This window comes from Emydura macquarii, unplaced genomic scaffold (assembly GCF_026122565.2).
Source record: "Emydura macquarii macquarii isolate MOO-44397 ecotype Brisbane River unplaced genomic scaffold, CSIRO-AGI_Emac_v2 contig_3128, whole genome shotgun sequence".
NCBI classification, from domain to species: Eukaryota; Metazoa; Chordata; order Testudines; family Chelidae; genus Emydura; species Emydura macquarii.
Window position 1 is genome coordinate 5,899,107 of NW_027133265.1, and position 21,855 is coordinate 5,920,961.

Genomic DNA, 21,855 nt, shown 5'->3' on the forward strand with positions numbered 1-21,855 from the left:
AATTTAGGCTGACTTAGCTATGTGTCTGTGCTCTTAGGCTGACTTAGCTCTGTGAAAAATTTGCCTTTTGAGCCAGAGGCAGTGCTAGCCCATTTGACCTCCCTCCCTCCCCCACAGCACATACTAAAAAAACAAACAAACAAACAAATAGGGGACCCTCTTGAGCTGCTCTAGACCCTAAGCAATTGCTTAATCTACTTTTTCTGCCCTGAGCACCATAGACAGGTTGACCCAACCCCCAGTGTTGATGTGGCTAGTTTGACTGACATAGGAGTTCTTCCAGTGACCTAGCTACTGCCTCTTGGAGAGATAAATTAACTACATCAATAGCCAAACTCCTTCTGTCAAAGTAGGAAGCTTCTACCATACAGCACTACAGTGACATAGCTGTAGCTGTGCCCTGTAGCAGATGTAGCATATGCAAACTCTTGGGGTTATCTAAAAAGTTACACCACTAACTATACTAGTATAGTTAAAAGAGTACAACCCCCTGTAGTGTGGACAGTTATATGGTATTGGAAATGAGCTATATTGGTAAAATCAGCTATTTGTGTGTAACTGTCTACACGAGGGTATATTGATAAACTAAATCAGTTTAAAAAAGATCACACCCCAACCAAAATATAGTGGTACCAAATCTGTGTGCAAGTTATGAACCAGGTTCATAATTGTCACCAATGGACTCGTCTCCAACTCAGTGTCCTGTTTAGTGTTTCAGTATCTTCCCTTGATGTTAGCCTTTTGCAAAACCTGTTACCAGAGTTGAACCTGGCTGTCCATGCCCTTTCATCGAGATGAGTGGAAAGTGTCTTAGCTTCAGAACCCTTTCCTGTAACCTCTTCCCCCCCCAAAAAAAAAAAGTTAGTTACAAGGTCATCTGAGTGTTTTCACCTCAGGGCTGGAACTATGGGATCCTCCTGCTCAGTAGCCACATTCTATCCAGCAAGATTTATTAACAAGCAGCAAAAAAGGATTTTAAGCAACACGAATGGTTCGCCCAACCTGCCTAGGTTTCTATTTTGCGAATGTTAAACTAGGTAAGGTACAAGCTGATGGTTTGCTTTTCTGTAACTGAAGCCAGAAATATCTTCCCAAGACCAGACTCTATAGTCTAACATCCCCCAACTGCCTGGGAATCCCGGCATCCAAACCTCCTGTGTTATGATAGTCTCCTTGGCAGCCCACTCATTCTGCTAGCCCAACACCACTCTGCTAATCATCATTAGCACATTTACAAAGTCCCTCTCTGTCTGCAGATCTGTTTTCTGGGAGGACATTTCCCTGTCCCTCAGATTGGTCCTTCAAATATTTTGGGCTGCACATCCACTCTTTCCCATTTTGCTGGTGAAATCCAAGCTCAGTAATAGCTCTGTTCATCATCCTGATGGCCCTCCACCACTCCCCAATTCTGTTCTGGGTGAAGGTGTACACACAGCTCTGGAAAGCCAACCACCTACTCCCCCCTCAACTCTACAATCCTCTGCCCTTAATTTTCCAATTCAGATTTTATCTGATCACCTAACACTGAAGTATCATAACTTGTCACACTAAGGAAAACTGAAGTTAAACAGTCTCACATGTAGCAGGCCATATTCTACCATCAGCAATGCTGTACATAGCCCAGACCTGTGGGACCCTGAAGGCTGAGGATTCTTTGTATGTTTCTGAAAGGTCTCAGACACTACAGAAGCCATTCCTAATGCTAAGTTCCATGCTACTCTAGAGCAGCAGGTGCAGACAGAGGAAGGAGCTTGAGAGCAACCTTTTCTGCATAGCTTGCTGCTTCAGGGAATCGGCAGCTGCCTGACCCAAAACCTGCCTGTACATGACTGCTGGTCAGGAGAAAATGCAGTGAGCTGTAACTTTGTTCCTAACCTCTGACTGATGTATGATGCTTTAGCTTTGTGAAAGGGGTATTAGATATAGGGCTACTCTACACTAGAAGCGCCACATTAGCACAGCCGCACTGATGCAGCTATAGCCCATATAGCTATGCTGACCAGAGTGTCTCCTGCCAATATGGTGCAGGTGTGGACAGCGTTAGGTTGCTGTAATTTGTGTCGCTTAGGGGGATGGCTTTTTCATACCCCTGAGCAACATAAGTTACAAAAACTTAGTGGTAGTGTAGACCTGCCCTTGGTGTAAAATATAGATGTCAGTGCAACAGCAAGAGGGTTACCTGTGCATGTGTCAGCAGAGAAGCAAAAACAAAGGTAATTGCTGTCTCACTGTAGCTGAACTTTGATGTTTAAATCTTTCCCTTACTTTCTGTGACTCAACTATTTGGAGGAGTTATTTGAACATTGGTAACAGGTTATTTGAAAGCATAGCCTGTTTTAAATGTTAGGTTAGTTTCAGCACTAGATGGCAGTATTGGTTATTACACGTTTCTCCTTTACATATTTTGCCAATGTTTGTGGTAAGCTGTTTTGAAGAATGAGAGGAGGATCAGCTCTCATTGGGACTCTTGACTACATCCTTAAAATGACAAACCAACATGACTTTAAAACATAGACAGAAAGGAAGGGAGGAGAGAGACTACAGACCCACTACTGTAAGTAGGATTAGCCATAGACATCAAATAGGGATTTATAGACGTGAGTTTTATTAGTAAAATTAAGTTAATGTTCATAACTGCTTCACTTGCTAGAGGTAGTGAGTATGTCATTTCCTCTTTTCTTTGTGGAAACATGCAACTGTGACCTAAACAAGTTCAGTCATATTCCATAAACCATCCCACTTTCAAGAATAGCAAGAAAGATCTATTTTGACTCAAATGTCATTATCCTTTTTCTTCTGTTTTATGTTCTGTAGCTATTGTGCTCTGCCTAAATAGGAGTCTGGAGATCTGTATGCAGACAGTAGATAAGTTAACCAGCAATTTGCTCAGGTCAAGGCTGCAGAAACTACTCTGAGGGGTTTGTGAAATGAATATGCCAGGTTGTTCTAAAACATAAGTTAATCAAGATCTTAGTGAAAAAACTGGTCCTGTACAAACAGAATAACCATCTGGAACTGCTTCTGAAATGTCTGAGTATGTTAAGCTCGTGTCCCTTTTATGATGCACATAAAAGTCCTTATTTAGTGGGGGGTTTTTTTTTTTTTTTTTGGGCATCTCATTTTTTATGATTACTGTTTAGTAAATTGTAACCTGAAGTACATTATATAGGACACGAAACTGGATGTTGATGATAATCATCTGGCAGAACAAAACAACCACCTCAGTGCTTTTAGATTAACTACTCTATAAAAAGTATCAATGCCACAAACTTATGGCATATTAGTTCAATAATCTTGTTTGAAATGCATGGTATGTATATTGTTCTTAAGTCTTTCACTCTTTAGCATGTGTTGGGGGGAGGGGCAGGGAAGCCAGCGGTATAAGACCATGAGTTCACTTTTTCTTTTCCCATTTGAATAAGCCATAACTAACTACAACATTTTTGCTAGTTCAGCAGGGTTGAGGTATATCTCTCAAAGGTCCTCATTTTTTTACACATTTATTTTTGTCAGTCTCTCTCTTACTGTAAATAACTTACAGTAAATCAGATGTGTAATTGTGCAAAGGAAGCCCCCATCCACCCTGGCCTCTGTTGTAGTTTCTCAGAGCAGGACTCGGAGCCACAGCTTCACTCCTTAAAGCCACTTAGAGTGGAGGTGGAGACTTGCAAGCAATCTGCTGCTATTGGTCAGCAATAGCAGTATGAAGGGGGCAAGGACCAGAGCAGATTGCTCCTCAGGGCTGCTTTCGATGCAGCAGCCCTGGTCTGATGAAACACAGCACATTTGACAGACCAGGGGAGCTTCTAGAGGATCAGATTAAGTTCAGGTCTCAAATGGAGTGAGGGAGGCTAAAGGAAAAGGGTGTGTGAGACTAGGAATTCTCTGGGCTGCCTGGGAGCCACTTCCCCAATCAACCAATGAACAAAGCAATAGATGGGAAGGGAGTGAGGTAGAAAAGTTAGTGTAGCAGCTGAGGTGCTGGGCTGTCTGCTGCACCTCCATGATCTATCCCAGCACATCTCCAATTTTTCCTCCACCACTATCAAAACTGTTCCCTCCTAACTATATTCTCCTACTGCACAAGTCAAATCCACACAGAGCTCCAAGACCCCCTCCCACACAGCTTCAAGGTCCACTTCCTCCCCAGCATCATTCTGCCAAGCGGCTGATTCTCTGGTTCTTGCTCTTGTAAAGAATGGATGCCTTTCTGGAAGATATGCTTTAGCCAAACACATTACGGGGCTCAGTACAGAGGTAACTGGGTGAAACTTAATGGTCTGTGATGTACAGAAGGTCAGACTAGATCTAATGGTCCTTTGAGGCATTAAACTCTGGAGCTATGAATAGGCCCCTTTCTTCCCCATACTCACTCCATACTTACAAAAAGCGTAGTTCTGGCTGCCTATTTGCCCAATCCCAGCTTACCTAACAACCCCCTTTCTCCTGGCAAACCTCTGAAAGACAATATTGAGGGAGAAATTTTGAGGGGCTGTAGGGAGTGAGTATAGGTTATCCTGGCAGTGGTGTTTGTTTACCAAATCCTGTCTTTCTTTTCATGAAATTTTTTCTTCATCACAGACAGACAAAGGAAAGCAAGAACTGCTGCGCAAGCAACTGGTTATATAGAGTTTTCCGGCTGGGCTCAGGTTTAAAACTCTGCATCTCTGAATGCAATCAGAGAAACTACTCTTTTTAAAAACAGACTTTTCTCATCACCCTCGACTCTACAAAGCTCAGAGGGTGAAGAGACTGTTTGCAGCTGAAGAAAAGATTTTCAAAATCAGGCCATTTATTTAGACACCTAAAAATTAATGTGGGAGCCTAATTTTAGGCATCCCCTTTTGAATAACTTGGCCTGACAGTTTTTTTCATGAAGGAAGAATATCAATGTAGCTTGTTCAGATACTGCAGATGTTGTCTGAGAGAAACCAAAAGATTGTGGAAAAATATCAAACAATTGTCCAGTTGTTCAAGGGACAATTCTGTCCTGCTGTCCCTAACCTTAAGCCTTCTGTGTCAAAGGCTCTTTTCACTGCCTGCTAAGCATGTACTAAGTTAAACTGGTAGTCTAAATTGTGACAGCACAACCACATTACTGTGCTGTCATGCCCTGTGTCCATACAGGTATTGTATCTGGCCCTGACAAGTAATACAGCTATCTGAGCACATAACCTAAGATTCATAGCACCGCTACTTATCAGGCTGCTCTGTGCTTGCATTCGTTGGACATTATGGGACAACTTGTCTGCCTGCTCTGGGGGTTGAGTGGGAATAGGTTAGGCCTATGAAATTCATTTCTTGGTCTGCCCTCTCCAGGGGTTTGTCTCTACCTTGAGCTGTGTGTATATAAGGAAACCATCTCTCCTCTTTTTGAGAGAACCCAATGTTCCTGCTCCAGGGACAAATTCCTCTCTCTGCCCTGCCTACATGTGGGCTGCAGGTCAGGGTCTCTTGACTGAAGTGTTCTTCCCCTCCCACCACCCTCCCGTCACCTTCAGAAGAGGGTCCTTTGTTATAGGTAACAGTGAGGCTGCTGCCTATGTACATCTTGAGCTTTTCCCACCCTTGGGTAGCAGTCATACCCACAAGCCTTGAGGAGGGCTGTGTAATATCGTAGGCCAGGGGAGGCTAAGCCTCCCCAAACAGCCAGGCATGGCCTCTCCCATGCTCCACCCCAAGGCTCCCTCCGCCTCCTGCTGCGTCCTGCTCTTTCTTCATGGCCCCAGCCCAGGCACTGTTCCTCTTCCTGCCCTTGTTCAGCCTCTCCCCTGAAGTGGGTGGGGACTGGGACTAGGGTGGGCCAGCTGGTGGCTCAGGGCTGGGGTGGTCTGGGACTTGGAGGTTTTGTGGGGGGAGGGAGCCAGAAGCGGTGAAGCCTCCATGTGAAAGGGGTAGAGCCAGGGGCTAGTCTCCATGACTGGAGGGTTCATGTGCCGCCTATGGTCCTCCTGAATAGTCTGATTCCTCCCTTTTGACTGAGGTCTGAGCTGCAGCAACACTGAGCTTTGTGTGAACCTGGAGAAATTGCAAGGAGGACACTGAACAGAAAGGAGGAGGAAGCTGAGCAGAGGACAGTCCATAGTCTGTGTCCAGTCATGGGGCTTATGGAAATGGATTAGAGGTCCAACATGACTCGGTTGTTGTGACTGCTCTTAGAATCATAGAAATGTGGACCGGAAAGGACTTGAATAAATCTAGTCCACTCTTGGCTGCATGTCTTCACTGCAGTTACCTCACGTTAGCAATATGTACTAACAGCTACCTCTGATCTGCCCTATAGCTCATGGAGTGGTGGCTATATTAACATGAAGCACTAATAGTGGATGTGTGAACATGGAGAGTCTTAAGGGGAAAACCTCTTACTGTGTCTGAGTTAAGTCTGCCGTGAAGATAAAGAGGTTTTGAGCTTTTAGCAGGCAGAGATATCCAGCATCTGAAACAGATGCTTGTAAAACATAGGGTTCAAGGCAGATGCCTCTGAAGCACTCCAGGCTGAGAAAAGAAATTAAAGGAAACTCATTTGTAGGCCTCAGGAGATCTCTGAAGTACTCCACCCTCTGAAGTACTCCACCCTCTTCAGGAAGCCTGGGGTAATGTTGGCAGGGGGGAGAGAGACATGCCAATGCAATCAGTGCTCTTCTCTCAATATCGAATCCTGAAGAGAGGACTTGAGACAAATAATGCAAAGATTCCTTCCATTAAGAGAAGGTGCCAAAGCTATTAATTTAGAAGTGGAATGTGCCATTTGGATGTAACTTTTGAGACTCTCAGAGCCTGGAAGATTGAGAAGTAACAATACTATTGATGCACTGAAGGAATTTCAACACCTGAGGAAAATGAGGTCTCTGATTCAATGTACTGTAGGTCCAGTGTGCTAGAAATGAGGCACCTGAAAAACCTTCTTTGACATGTATAGGGAGCCCATAACTCGATGACTTTAGCTTTGATGTTAAAGCATCAAAAGGAGAGATCAGCATTGCAATGAGCCAATCCAGGACACCTGGGAACTATGCGGGAACAGGTAAAATTAATAAGACAAGACAGGAATACCATTAAAGCCAAAGTCCTAGGAGCAGCGGAGGCCAGATCTAGCTGTATCGGAATGTGCTTGGGTGAGTTTTCTCAAAAGAACTGAACTAGAATGGTCTGGAAGGCACTGAGATGATAGTAGAATGGGGCTAAACTGGTGCTTCAAAGAGCCAAATGCCATTTTATTCTAGGGAATCTGTAGGATCTGAGCCTAAAGAGTAGGAATTCAGTCATATGCCACATTTTGAGAACACTAGGCTAGATCACCAGGGGTATAGTCCCTGCTCTTGCAAAAATACCATAGGACAGAATAAGTTCGTTATCAGTATAAATGCTAGTTTGCTTTTCTGTTCCAATAAGGAGGAAAGATCCAGGTCTTTCCATTGCCTCAGTAGAATGTTTCAAACAGCATAAAGATTATTAGCACACGCTTTCTGAAGTTTTCTAGATTGGGACTATCCTCATTGAGACATTATAGGTAAAAGGAAAATGTGGGCCTCTGATAGGCTTCACATAAGCCTATCCAGAAAGGAAAGTGTCTTTTTAGAATCTGGTCCTAAAACTGTTCTAATCATTTCAGTAAGATTCGTTGTGGAAAAATAGACTGTTACAAGCTGAAGACATCAGAAATCACAGGCCTAGTATAGCTCATTCTTTAGTCCTGTGAAAATCAGAGAAATGTAGGGCTGGAAAGGACCTTGAGAAGTCATTGAATCCACCCCATACACTAGGTTTACTTGGTCCTTCCTCACCGCAGGGGTCTGGTCTTGATGACTTGAATATGAGAAAATTAGGCCTGTGATTGCTGGCATCTTCAGTAACAGAGGTCTGTCTTTCAATATCAAACCTTACTGAAATGATCATTATAAAAGTTTTTAAGGGCCACATTCTGCTGCTTTGGACAGCTGTTGGAGTTTTGCAAAGAATGAAGTATTGAAATCTATGAAGGTTTAGGTAAGTCAGAAAAACACTCCCCTTTCATGTGTTTTTAAAAAAAAAAAAAAAAAAGCCACAAAGTATACAAAAATTTACATATTGATGTACCTATTTTTGAAATAATTGAATGAAGTAGGACCATTTTGGTAATCCAAAAACATTAGATGTAGAGTACAGTAATTTGTAGATTTCTCAAAGGGTCTTTTGCCTCATCTTGCTATAATGTAGTATCCTTCCATTCTTTTAATGCTCAATTTATTACAATATTTCATCATTGTTGCTCATCACGTACACCTTGATTGGTCCCTGAGCCCTTGTATTGATTGCGCTGATCTCAAAATGTCTTTCATTCTTCTCTTAGACATTATGCTCAACATAGAGATTAATTAATAGGTTTATCTTTTTAATATGGGTATTCCTCAGATCTTTCTTTACATTTACTCATATTCAACTTGTATATTTTACTCTCATGTTAATTAGTTAATAATTGTATTTTTCTTTTTCCAGTAAATCAAATTAGAATTTTGTTGTTCTCAGTCCATGAGTAGTACCATTATTCATGAATGAATATAAGGATATTGGGCAAGATGGACGATTGGTCTGGCCCAGTATAGCCATTCTATCTCTGACAGTGGCCAGAACCAGATACTTTAGAGGGTATGAACAGGGCCGTGATCCATTCCTTGTCCTCCAATCCCATCTTCTGGCAGCTGGAGGTTTAGGGACACCCAGAACATGGGTATCATCTTGCCTGACCCTGACCATTTTGGCCAATATCCATTGATGGACTTGTCCTTCATGAATTCATCTAATTCTTTTTTTGAATCCAGTTATACTTTTTCCTTTCACAACATCACCTGGCAACGAATTCCACAGGTTGGCTGGCTGGCTGTTGTGTGGAAAAAGTACTTCCTTTTTTTAAAATCTGCTGCCTATTAATTTCATTGGCTGATCCCTAGCACTTCTGTTACGTAAAGGGGATGAATGAGATTGGGAGCATAATACTGAAGATTCATCAGGTTTAATGTGTGGGAATAATTGGCATTTCTAAATAAAATGTTTAGTTATAATAGGTACCTAGTAAGTTTAAAGAAACAAAACAAGGTTTCAGCCACTTAATGAGACTAGTGCATTTCTTTTAGATTGAGATTTACCATCCCCACTATTTCCTTTCTGTTATAGTTTTCTTAGACTTTTCTGTAATTTTGGCTACTCTGATAGTGCAGTGTATCATGCTATTGATAATTATCTTTTACTTAGTGTTCCATCAAATCTGTATTCATCTTAACTGATCTATCTGTTCTGGGGAAGTGGATGTGACGTTTGATTGGGATGGTGTGATAGAAGGTATGTGTGTGCCATTTGGCCAATGATCCTTGTGGTACTAAAATGCTTGTTCCTACGAGTCAGTTTTGCACACTTGAAAGACCTTGTTTCTCTATAATCCTAAAGACTCAGCTTCTGAAGGCAAAACCCAAATAAATATTTAGTGATTTATAGGTTCATAAAGAGCATTCCATGAATATCTTCCTCTTAACCTTATTCAGTATTTCTGGATATTACTAAGGTTCTTCATTGCACGTCTTGATAAGTTTCCAAACCTTTAAAGGATTCTCTGCCAAGCCTATCTAGTTCTGTCACTAGTTGACTTCTGAAGATATTGTGGTATTTCAAAATACTAAAGTCAATATTTCTTTTATCTAAAAGAGGGCTCAAGTTTTACGGGTTGGATAATTAAAATGAACTCTGGTTTGTGTGGTTGTCTTGCCACCTCAACATAACAAATTCTTCCTTGTGGCCATGGATTGGCTCCTTTCATAGGCCATCAGTACTTAGTTGCCCATACCCTACCAGCTTCCTATCTGAGCTAACCCAGACTAATCAAGCGAGGTACAAGAATTTGCTAGGTTCACTGTCCTTCATCAGCCATGTATATCAATGGCTCTCAATATTTCCAGATATTGTATCCCTTTCAGGAGTCGGATTTGTCTTGTGTACCCTCAAGTTTCACCTCACTAAAAACTACTTGCTTACAAAATCCGACATAAAAAACCAAGTGTCATAGCCCAGTTACTGAAAAACTGCTTGCTTATTTGTTTTACCATATAATTATAAAATCAATTGGAATATAAATATTGTACTTACATTTCAGTATATAGAGCAGTATAAACAAATCATTGCCTGTATGAAATTTTAGTGTGTACTGACTTGGCTAGTGCTTTTTATGTAGCCTGTTGTAAAACTAGGCAAATATCTAGATGAGTTGATGTACCCCTGGAAAACCTCTGTGTACCTCCTGGGGTGAGAACCACAGCTGTAGATGACACCACCAGGTCAATCATGGCAACCAATGCAGTCTCCCAGATGGTGTCTGAGTGCTACTCAACTATCTAGGTCTCTGTATGGTTCTCATGACTTGTATCTCACACTCGGATATACCCGGATTTGGTCTAGGATGTCAACATGAGGGGCATGGTAATTGTGTCCCCATCTTGGTCTGACAATTACTTTGCCAAACAAAGGACATTAGCCTTTCACTTCTCGACTAGGGAAAAGAACCACCCAGATTAATATATGCCCAGAGACTCAAATGTAGAGTTTTCCGAACATCCTGATGGAGAAAGCTATACCTCTGCAAGGTTAAATGTGGTGAACTGCTCAGATAAAACCAATTATGGTCATTTGCTATTGATGTATTAGCCTTGAAACATCCTGTACCTCCCTGTTGCTCTCACAAATTACAAGGATGATTTGTGCAAAAAGACTGTAATCAGAAAACTTGAACACAGGTCTGCTAGTCCCCTTGAGGCATGCAGTAGTCCAATTAGTACTAATGCTGTAGATCAATAATATTACAAGCTATGGCCTGAACTCTATTTTTTTTTCTTTATTTACAAACATGGGTGAGAGGTTCCCTGGCCTCAAAAGCTGACAACTAAAGTTATGGAGAGGGAAAATTAACTTCTTTGCAAACATCTTAGACTCCATACAAGGAGGATTAATACTTTGATTCTGAGCAGAGATGGGGCAAGCTGCAGTGATGGATAATCTCATAATAATGGAAAGGAGACAAATGTCCATTTCATCTTCTGCACCTACTAGCAACCTTCAAAACAGTGTACTATTAAGTACTGCTTGTGAGAGAGTGCAACTCATTCAACCTCGCCAACAGGGGTTTTCTTATACCCTGTGGTTAGATCCCAGAGGGGTAGTGATGAACAGTTACTTCACCATTTGCAGACAGTTCTCCTCTTTTCCCCCCCCCCCAATTCACTGTCTGATATATGGCTGAGGGAAATCCTAGGGTGCTCTGAGCTCAAATATTTGAAATATACCAGTTCCACTAATTCATCTGTCTTTCTCCTTAATGTGTAAATAAGCTCCTCGATGAAGGGCAGCTGGGTTAATTGAGTAGGGAAGTGATCTTGCTGGAAACTGGTAGAAGTCATGACCATAGCTATTGTGGGACAGAGCTGTAACAAGGCATTTCAGCACATGGGCCCAGCAAGCATATTTGTGATGCCTAGCGGTGACCTGTAGGGGAGGGGGCATGCAGGGTCACATGCTTTCCCAGATTTCTGCCCTCCATTTAGCACACAGGCTTTCAGATTGTGCCAGGAGCTGGCGGAAGGTGGAGGGAGCCATCTGGCTTGCTTGGGCCCCTGGCTCTCTCTGCTGTGGGAGCCAGGGCACCTGCAGGGCCGGGCCCTCCCCAGATAGGGTGGGCGTCAGCTTGGAGCAGTGCCAAGTACACACTCTTGCCTCTCCCCTGAAGGAGTGTTGATGTCCCCACTGGAGCTGGCCCCTGCAGGTGGAGCCTGGATGTTGTGAGATGCTCCCCTGAGGCGCTTGCTTACCACTGTCCTAGTCCCACAGTTTGAAAACCTCTGTGCTAAATGGAAGGCTGAAACTTGGGGGGGGGGGTGAGCCCTGTTTTTTGCTCTTGTGGCTTTGTGCCCTGGGCCACTGCCCTGCTTGCCCTACCCTGATGTTGGCACTATGGTGAGCATTTGCCCTCTACTACCAAGGTGTTACACGATTTTTTGATTACCAAGACTCAGTTGTTGGTCCTGAATACCCAAAAAGCAACAGGACCTAGAACACCACCTTTCCTCTTGGGCTAGGCAAATGCGAACTTAATCAGAATTATAAAACAAAACTGTGTGTGTCTGTGTACACAAACACATTTCACTTCCACAAGTAAAGGGTGAGACAAGCACCCACTCTATAACAAGATGCAATACATTGTATGACAGTCTGACTACTCTTATATCCCTTCAACTTACTTTAAAATCACATTAAGGAACAGTAAGTTTATTAAATGTTGCATTAAAGGAAAAATGTTATATTATACTTCATATTTCATTTTTATAATGCAGTTTGAAGTGGTGGGTGGGTGACCCCTATTTGTATTACCGTGTTTGTCGAGGCTAATCTTATGGTGTGGAGTATCTTTTTTTTTTTTTTTAAAGTCACCCCTTAGAGTATATGGATAGAAGTGTACTGTACACTGAATGGGGAATGAAGGATTTTGTAGTGAAACATAAAGGATTCAGGCATGCAAACAATGAGACCAGCCCGTCCCTTGGGAGAGGGAGAAACACCCCCCCCCCCAGAGTTGGAATCCCTTTTATCCGTTGCTGGGGGTGCTCAGATACCGGTTTGCTGGGAACCTCTCGAAACACCGGCAGACTTCAATCTTCCCTGCGACAACTGAGGATCTCACTGGTAGCAAACGCGGTTCTACCGTTTTCCTTTCATCCCTCCCTGGACGCAGGCCCCAGAGCCTGGTCCTCGCAGGAGCCGGCAGTGCAGAATCTAGCTGCCAAACTAGCAGCGCACAGAAGGCGGCGCCCTCCTTCCTAGGTAAAAGGACTCCAGTCCCCCACCCCCTTCGGCTGCTGGGGCTGCAGCGCCTAGTCGCCGGGCGGTGGAAAAGGGGGGGAGGGAAGAGGGAGGAGGAGCCGCAGCCGGAGGCCGGGAATTGTTTCCTGGGCTGAACGCAGCAAGCTGGGGAAGCGTTTCCGGAAGGCTGGCTACATCCCGCAGCTGATGTTGGACGCCGCTGGTGTGGGCGAGAAGAGGCGGCGGGAGAGGGGAGGACAGGAGCAGGGACGGGAGCCAAGCGCGCGGCGGGAGGCGCGGGGGTAAGTGTGGAGCGGCAGAGCGCGCGGGCCAGGTGCGCGCGTGTTGGGCGAGGCGAGGAAGAAGGGCAGGACGAGCCTCGGGGGCTCGGCTCCCTGCCCGCCGCCGCAGTCGCAGTACCAGCCCCCTCTGCCTGCGGCGCCGGCGACCCGTGCTCGGTGCGGCGGACGTGCCTCGCGCCCAGTCGCTCTCCCTGCGGCGCCCGGGGCTCGGAGAAGGTTGGCGGGCGAGGTTGGGCAGCGCCGGCTCTGTCCCGTTGGGTCCCACCAGCCCCACAGACGAGCTGTCGCTGCCGCCTCTCCTGACCGTCAGCTGGGGCGGTGGGGTGGGGGTGGGCGCGCACACGCAGCAGTGGAGCCGGGTAGAGCTCGGCTTTCTTCAGGGCAGGATGCTGCTGGCTGTGGTGAGGTGAGGGCAAGGGAAAAGTGCAGGGCTTAAAAAGCAAAGTGGGGGGGGGGCGATGAAGAGCTAAAAGGCCGTAGGTATGAGATGAGGGGGAGAAGGTCACTTCAGATGAAGGGATGCGAAAGGGGCTTCCACTGGACGTGGCCTTCTAGCCCATGATCTCCTCGCCAACCGCATCCTGCCTGTGGAGGCCCACAGGCGAAGGAGCGGGGTGTGTTGTGTATCCGAAGGCAGAGGCGCGCCGCAGAACACACCGGGTAGAAGCCCTTTAAACGGTGAGTGCAGAAGAAAGTGACCCCCTGGAAACTGCTGAAGTGTTTGGAATTCGGCTCTTCCTTTTATTAAAAGAAGACAGTTTGTTAGCCAAGTTTTAAATAATTTCAAAATCTTGGCCACTGTAAAAATGTTAGTTTTGTTCTATCCAGCGTATAGGGCTGAACCTGCACCATGGAAGTGCACAGGATTTTTTTGTCATTGTCTCCACCAGGCTCTTTTAACTCTATATTTTTCAGTGCATTTAAGTCTCTAACAGATGTTTTTATGAAAAAGTAAAAATTGCATAATGGACAGGCATTGAAAAGCCCAAAACAGTGGCGCTCTCTAACATTTGGGTTGAACTTGTTTACAAGTGTGAGAGCAGGATCACAAGTCTTGCATTTTTATATAACACAAAGAATATTAAAATGTTAAAGGTCTCACTTAATTTATGGAGGCAAAACAGTTACTCACTACTGTGGTAGTCATAAGGTATAATAACCACATACACAGTTAAACTTAATAGTTCACCCTGAGTTCTGCAAATACCACAGGATTCCAAAACCCAGATAAGGATACATCATTTTTAGCTGCTGTATGACTGTATGTCCTTTAGCTCCCTGTCAAAATGTGTTATCGATTTAAATCTAGATCTGATATTGTCATCATCCTGGTGTGTCCTGTACGTTAGTTACTTTGAATGCATCAGAATTAGCTGGTGATGTTACACTGAAAACTATTTTCTTAATATTTAATAAAACTTTTTTGAAAACAAGAATGTAGCATAATTGAATATTCAAACAGATGATAGTGAGTCTTTCATAATGACATTGTGATTAAAATCACAACTCTTCAACTTCCTTGCATGGAAAAACATGTTTTTAAAAAAACCATACAAAAATCCAAGTAGTTTCTGTCTATCACTTGAAGGAATTAGGTGTTTGGGGTTTTTTTTTTTTTTTTTTTTTAAATTACATGAAATTAAGATTAATAAAGTATAGACTATTCAGGAAGAAGAATAGTTTTCATGTGACTTTAGAATTGAGAACAATTCTCAATCGGTAAAGCAGCTCAAGCAAATGTGGCATTCCCAATTTGGGAGAAAACCAAGATATTAAAATAGGATGGGGAGCATTTCCAGGGGATAGGACACTGAATTTAGAGCCAGAAGACCTGGGTTCTTTTTCTTGGATTTGCAGCTGACTGCATGAAAAGCCAGTGAAGATGAGAATGGGATGTGGTCCAATCTCTTTAAAGAGACTGATCCTGCTGTCATTGAAGTCTATGGGAAATCTGCTTCCCTGGGGAGTATGGAATAGGATTCGGAGTAATCTGCTGCAGTGTCTGAATTGCAGAGAGTAGGGATTTAGGATAACTATAAAAAGAGAATTTCTGAATTTGAGATGACATAAAATAAGAGTTTCAGCAGAGGCAGGGTCAAGGTGAAGATTAAATTCTGGAAATTGGTCTGTAGATAATGATAAGCCAACTGACTCATCAGTCTTGCATCACCTTTGTCTGTCAAATGAGGAACAACGATGAATAAGTCTTTTGGACTTGGAGACAAAGTAAAGTTCCACGTTAGTAATGTACAATAACAATACTTGACTCAGTATACAATGTACAAAGCAAATAAAAGGTACAATACAGTACCTATACCTACCACAGCAGAACGCTAAACCAAAAAGCGTCTCGCTATATTGGATCTCCATGTCTAATGTGTAGAAATGGACCAATTTAAAAAATGCATAGTTGTTTGCTTTAGTAAAATTGTTTTAAGTAGATTTGTGGCATGCTTAGTAGCCACTTCCTAAAAATATCTTGCTAGTTTCTCCTCCAAACTACCGAGGAATTGGGTCATGGTAATACCTAATTGTATGGAAACTTTTTTTAAAACAAAAGTGTGTGTGTAGAGGTGATTTGGAATGGTAAACTTTGTTATGTGGCCTTATAACTTGTTGAACTGACTTTTTAAAATATAAATAGGGAAAAGCTTGTTTCCAAATTCACTTTTGGATACCAGCTTCTTTTAGTTCATTCATAAATCCCTGAAAAGGGGCATCTATAATGGAAAAGTGGTTGACCTTGCCCTGCAACAGTGCAGATGTTGCTGTTACTAGAAGATGGCAAGGATAATAGCAATATCATAAAGTTAAAGTAATTTAAAAAAATCCATTCGAGTCTTTGCTTGTGGAATTTGTCAGTGCCCATAATCTGGAGAAGATGAGACATTATAAAAAGCACTATAACCTATCATTCTAGATAACTTTTAATTTTTGAAATAGTTTCTTTCATCCTGAAAGGGCTCAAAGTTCTCTCTAGATTTGGTATAAACAGGGTTCATATACCAGTAAAATACAATCCCCTTTAGGTAGAAGGCAGTAAGCATTTTGAGGCAGCAACAATACATAACAGTTTTTGGGGGGTTGGGGAGAATGAATCAAAACTATATGAATTTTTGGAATGTTCTTACTATGAAATTTGACCAAGACATTTTAAAAAAAGGCAATGGGTCTTTTGATGAACAGCACTTAATTTTACATCTCATTTGAAAGATCCCAAGGTGCTGGTTCAATACTCTTAGGATCTGATCTGCAATTGAACCTGTGATGTGGACCACTGCGAGTGCCCCATTGAAGTCCTTGGGGCTCCATGTGGGTGCAGCAGCCTACTGATATAAATCAGACTGCAGAATCTGGGTCTCAGTGGGAAACCATGTTAATGATGAATGACCAACACCACTACCTGCAGCACTGTGGGATGTCCTTGGAGCTGCTCTTCCAGGTTCTAAAAGGCCACACCGTTTAGTTTAGCTCCTACACTTTTTAAAGCAGGGTAGGGTCTTCCCAATGTGGGCAATCTTTTGAGTCCGATGCACTGTGACCTTCACCTGCTGTGGTAAATTGTCTCTAAGCAAACCTTTGTGTAAGTCCTACCTATCCACTATCACATGTCACAAGACTCCACTGCTTCAAAATTATCGTGTAAAATCTAACTGAAGTACAACAAAATACAGCAGTTGTTTACCAGTTTCGATTTGTCCATTGGTTTCATGTTTTTCTTTGGCTGGGAAAAAACCAATACTGTTTTTTGTACTGTTTTTGTTTTTTCTTCCGTCTTCTCACTTAAAAACATACTGTTGTATAGTAATCATCCATCCGACAAAGCAGACTTACCTGCCCATGGGAAAACTGAATTTGGACACTGCAGATGAATTTTGTTATGATAAGTTGTTGAACGGTTTTCCAGTTGATTTTAAAATATGGGTGCAACAGAATTTTTAAGTCACAAAAAGGAACATTTACAATCCTTTATTGGTTTTTTAAAATATAAAATCTCTTTCAAAAAAAACAAAAACAAAACAAAACAAAAAAAAACCACCTGGTGACTTTGATGCTTGCTTTAAAAATATGTAGTGGACAGAACACTATATTCAATGAATACTTTTCCATATGTTTGTTAGCTACTGTGGTGTAAGTGAACATGTTTAATTTTCAAAGGGAAACTGACAGAAATTAAATGTTCTGTAAATTTGTTAATCCAAAATGTATTTTAATTTGTTTCATCAGTAGAAGAGAATAACACTTATTTTGATTATGGTGCTTGGTTGTAGAGGCATGCTATTCTTTTCTAGCATTTATTGACAAGAACGCTCTCCATTCAGTCAAACATCAAATTATTATAATTTTGGTGTCACTAATATTGGTACAAATTCACTAATCCTTTATCTGGAACCTCTCAAGTATAATTTCTCAAATGGTGGCAGAAGGAGATACTAGTGAGTCTTTAATAGCCAAATGCTTAGTTCAGAATGTGACAATGAACCGTTCTGTGTATTAATGCATAACTTCATGTAAACCACCTAAAATAGTGATTTGGTAAATATGGCAAGTGGCTTGTTACAAGACATTGTTTGTTTGACTCTGTTAAGGATGATTCGTTTTAGGTTTATGAAATAATGCTTCTTAGCAAAGTACTGTATTGAGTGGCAGTTGGGAAATGGCTCATGAATTGCGACTTACGCAGGGTCCAGAAAATATGCAGAAAGAAGAATTGGTATGGCTAGGGAGAAAGGCAAGTGGAACGTGTGCACTTGGAAATTAAATGCTTACCTGATTACTTTCCATTTTGTTGTGTTTTTAAATCCCCATTTAAGCTGAGATGCTTTATAAGATTAGACTTTGCCTTCCTACTTTTTTATCTGTGGCATTTATACTGCACCAAACTCCATAGTATCTAGGTGTAAAACATTTTACCCCAAGGAGTTTATAATCTGAACAGGCAACATGTAGATGAAGGCTACATCATCCATCCGACACTAGGAAGCCTGAATAGACCAGTACAAGTCCAAAATAAATGGCAGACCTGGTGGATGCCTTGTGCACGTGAGGATGTGGGTCTGCGGGAGGATTAAGAAAGATGGTGAAGGCTGGGGAATGGGATGTAACAGAAATCAAGTGACTGAGCAGTAAAGATTAGTTAACTTCTAGTGTTCGGTGTGCCAGTCTAACAGTTCCTGGAAGGAAGAACAATTTACCATACACATCACCACAAAAATAAAGTGGAATTAACAATATATGTGCCAGATTTTAGTGTGTAGTCATTAGCTTTTTCATAGAATCATAGAGTTGGAAGGGACCTCAGGAGGTCATCTAGTTCAACACCCTGCTCAAAGCAGGACTAACCTCAGTTATATGATCCCAGCCAGGGCTTTGTCAAGCTGCAGCTTAAAAACCTCTAAAAATGGAGATTCCACCACCTCCTTAGGTAACCCATTCCAGTGCTTCACCACCCTCCTAGTGAAAAACTTTTTCCTAATGTCCAATCTAGACCTCCCCCACTGCAACTTGAGACCGTTGCTCCTTGTTCTGTCATCTGCCACCACCGAGAACAGCCCAGCTCCATCCTCCCTGGAACCCCCTTTCAGGTAGTTAAAGGCTGCTATCAAATCCCCCCTCAGTCTTCTCTTTTGCAGACTAAACAAGCCTAGTTCCCTCAGCCTCTCCTCATAAGTCCTGTGCTCCAGCCCCCTAATCATTTTGGTTGCCCTCCGCTGGACTCTCTCCAACTTGTCCACATCTTTTTTTGTAGTGGGGGGCCCAAAACTGGACACAGTACTCCAAATGCGGCCTCACCAATGCCGAATAGAGGGGAATATTACTTCCCGCGATTTGCTGGCAATGCTCCTAATGCAGCCCAATATGCTATAAGCCTTCTTGACAACCAGGGCACACTGCTGACTCATATCCAGCTTCTTATCCACTGTTACCCCAAGGTCCTTTTCTGCAGAACTGCTGCCTAGCTCATCGGTCCCCAGTCTATAGCTGTGCATGGGATTCTTCCGTCCTAAGTACAGGACTCTGCTCTTGTCCTTGTTGAACCTCATCAGATTTTTGTTGTGTCCTGTCCTTCATCTAAAATTTGTCCATTTAGATTGTAAAATCCTCAGGCCAGAGACCATTGCCAGGGTTGTCAAAGAATGTCATAGGCTCCTCAATCCTTATTTAAATGACTACCTTGATATATCCATATTTGAAAATGATGGTCATGGTATCTATCTTCCTGTCTGTAAAGCACCTAGTGCCAGAAATGTGTTATGCAACCAATAATAATGAAATTACTTGGCAAGAAAAGGTGGACAGGTAAGAGAGAGGCAGGCTGTGCTATAAGTAAGATATGTGAGGTCATGAGAACTTCTGTAACTCACAACTTCAGAATTTCCTCCAAAATACTATAACCAACAGAACTGCTATTGGTTTCATTTCTTCTCCTTGAAGGCAAAGTGAGAGCCCCCATCTGATCGTTCAAATAAACGCAACTAAATTGTTCGTTAAGCCTTTTATATTTTCCCCTTACACTAGAAAACTTTGACAGCTTGTTCCCAAGTTGTTAAAATACCTGGGGAAAATCCTGTTGTTACTACTTAAGAGATGGAGTCCTATATGACATGGTGAAGAGCAGGACAACATGGTGGCTAAGTTGGACTTTTAAAGGGAAACCATGCCCACGGCCATGACATAGTGTTAGTCTATGTATGCATGCTTCCTGCACTCCTTTCTTCCCCCTTGTTGCTGCAGGCCTCCCTTCTCCTTCACTGCAGAGGTTTCTCTATCCTGTTAAAATTCCTGCGTTCTGTGTTATCCCGTAAGATATTGCTGTAGAAAATAAGTTCACAGTATGGCTCAGGTGCCATTCACAAATGCCTCCATCCACTATAGCTTGCCTTGACTGGAGTTAAGTAGCAGGGTAGTTGTCCTGTCAGCATGGTGAAGAACTGGAGTTTGGTGTAATTGGAGAGTCCTCTGTTTGTGACAGAAGGGAAGCAGATTGTAGCCTGAGGCAGCTACTTTTCGAAAACACACAGGCATATTTGCCGACCTTCATCCATGTGAGTTCTTCCATTGAGTGAGTTAGAAAAGCAAAGTGGGGACCCTCAATAGGAAAGTTCCATTTAGGACAACCCACAGCTGTCAGGTTAAGCATCTGTTTAAGTGATGGCAGGAATAGGAGCTAAGAGTGTAGCTTTGTTGTAGGCAGAGCCATCTGGGTCTTGGGAAAGAAGGCAAGTGGGCTGGCTGGTCCTGTCTATATGCTCCTGTAGTCTCAGGGCGACATTGAGGCTTGGCCTACACTACAAACTTAATGTCAGTATAACTGTGTTACTCGGAGAGTGGAATATCCACATTGCTGAGCGATGTAGAGATACTGGCCTAACCCGTGGTGTAGACAGGATTATATCAACAGGAGAGCTTCTCCCATCGACATAGTCACTCCACCTCTCTGAGAGGGGATAGCTATGTCAACAGGAGAAGTTCTCCTGTCAATGTAGGTGGCATCTTCACTAAGCACTACAGCAGTGTAGCTGCAGTGTGCTATAAATGTAGACAAGCTCTGAGTGAGAACGGTCTTTATCAAAACCCTCCTGCCAACCAGAGCTCCTGATTTTGTGTGGTTGTGCAGGGGTCCCAGAGTGCTGTGTACTCAAATAACTGGGTTATTGATATGTCAGAAAGTTGTGTGGTGTTGGCTGCTGATCACTTGCTGTGGTCGGGGGTTTGATTGGAGTGAAACATCTGATTCCACTGGTGACCAGTGGAAGAAGAAAAGACATCAGGGACCTGATTCTCTGTTTGTCCTGCATCTGTATTTACACCAAAGCAGGAGGAGTGCCCCTAAATCACTCCCAAATCAAAATGGTAGAATTTTATGCTGTTCTTGAACTGGTGTAAGTGACCACACAAGGTGCAGCACAAGGGGAAACAGGTGCAAGATGGTGTGGAGGGCAACAGAGTAGGCAGACCTTTGACCTGGCTGGTAGGCCTTGAGCAGGTGGGAGGAGTAACTGAAGAGAGCATAAATTTTCTCCTGATTGACTGACTGACTGACTGCTGTTTCCAATGGTCCTTTGACTGCACATGGGCAGTTAATAATTAAATTAATATTATGGTAGCACCTGGAAGTCCCACTCAGGAACTAGGGCCCCATTGTGCTAGGCACTGTACAAATTTCATAACAAGGAGACAGTTGCTGCTTTGTAGAGGTCAGTGTAAGGTACTAGTCCTGCCAGTGGTGCTTACAGGGTTGAAAAGGATTGAAAGAGTTGCAGTTGTCACAGGCACAGAACTTGCTTAGTGGGCCTTCTGAATGCATGGGAGGAGATACTTCTCCTGTCTAGATGCAGGGTGTCTGGCAATGGAGGTGAGAAGTCTGAAAGTATCAGGCATGTATGATCACATATGAACCACTTCCCTCATATCAGCCCTGTTTGTAAGAGGCGATTTGTTATTGAAAGGGGAGATGTAAGGGGAAACCTTCCCAACCATAGTCCATTATTTCCAGGTTTCCTGTGTTAGTGTTTGTAAGAGAAATAATTTAGTAGGCAAACATAAAAAAATCTTGCAATAAAGAGAAAAATGATTTCTTTAAGAACTATGAAGCAAACAGGAAAGATGATGATAGGGCTATTTGAGGGACAAGAAACTTAGTGAGAAATGAGGTTGATGTTTCTCAAGGAGTAAATTAATTATTTGTGTAGCATATTCCCACAAGAGGCGGAAGATGACTTCTGAGTGTGATGTACTT

General features: G+C 42.8%; 1 protein-coding gene across 11 annotated transcripts in view; it reads left to right on the forward strand.

Moving 5' to 3' along the window:
* APBB2 (amyloid beta precursor protein binding family B member 2) overlaps positions 1-21,855 on the forward strand; it is a 317,656-nt gene that overhangs the window by 7,951 nt on the left and 287,850 nt on the right. The window contains exon 1 of one of the 11 annotated variants that reach the window (XM_067531224.1): positions 13,781-13,793. The exons of the other annotated variants lie outside the window; for them this stretch is intronic. The gene's annotated coding sequence lies outside the window, so the exon portion shown is untranslated. Of the gene's footprint in view, positions 1-13,780; positions 13,794-21,855 lie in introns of those variants that run through there. 11 annotated transcript variants of the gene reach the window in all.